Here is a 1,096-nt window from a genome sequence, read left to right as displayed (position 1 = left end):
GCCATTTCAGGAGACGGCGTGAGCCAGGACCAGTGGTGCTGAAGGAAGAAGTTCAAGGGACATGGCAGGCACTGGCTAAAAACAAGGCTGCAGGAAGTAACGGCATACCCATGCAAAGGTTTCAGCAAGCGGATGAAGCACTGGGAGCACTCACTCGTTTATCCCATGATTTTGGAAGACAGCTTGGCCAACTGACTGGAAAAGGTTAAATCTCGGGCATCAGCGAAAATCCCAATAGAGAACAAATGATTAGAAATATTGCATCATTTTGAAACAAACCATGTTCCATACAATAATGTACTAAAAATTGTGGGATACGCGCTGCCCTTACCAGGAACCAATGCTGCGACTGAACGCGTTTTTTTCTACGGTAAATAAAGTGTGGGCATCAGAAAATTCACAATCAAGTGTTGAGACTTTGAAAGCCATTTTATGTGTGAAATGTAATTTAACAAATTCTTGTGAAAAATTTCATGACCTTTTAAACCACGACAGCAATTTACTAAAAAAAATTCACTCAAATGAGAAATATGCCAAATAAAATAATACTATACATGCTTTTTTAATTGTATTATATTTGTAAATTGTACTTATGTTGAAATTTAAAAATATATATTACAATACTATTTTTGCATTTTATGAAAATTTTTGTTGCTCCATATAGACCAAATTTTTAATCAAGAACCCTTGTCCCCGTCCCCACCCCCCGCCAATGGTGTCCCGCTTTACCAATGTTAAAATCTGGTCCCCTTACCTTAGAGGCAAAAATGGCAAGACTCTGTCTTACGTACCTTAGACATGTTGTCAGGAGAGACCAGCCCCCCGAGAAGGACAGCGTGCTTGGTGAAGAGGAGGGGCAGGACAATGAGGAAGGCCCTCAATGAGATAGACTGACATGGTAGCTGCAACAATGGCCTTTGGCATAGGAACAATTCTAAGGCTGTCTGTCAGGGGATAGTGCAGTGTTTCCTTCTGTTGTGCACAGGGTCGCTCTGCTACAGAACTGACTCATGGCACCTAACAACAACACTAAAGTCAGAATTCAATTCCATCTCAATCCTAGCGTAACAGAGAACTCCCTCTGAGTTAGTTAATT

This window comes from Echinops telfairi, unplaced genomic scaffold, assembly GCF_000313985.2.
Source record: "Echinops telfairi isolate 266 unplaced genomic scaffold, ASM31398v2 ScPeMD7_5;HRSCAF=22, whole genome shotgun sequence".
Classification (NCBI taxonomy): Eukaryota; Metazoa; Chordata; class Mammalia; order Afrosoricida; family Tenrecidae; genus Echinops; species Echinops telfairi.
Note: the sequence above shows the minus strand (reverse complement) of the source record.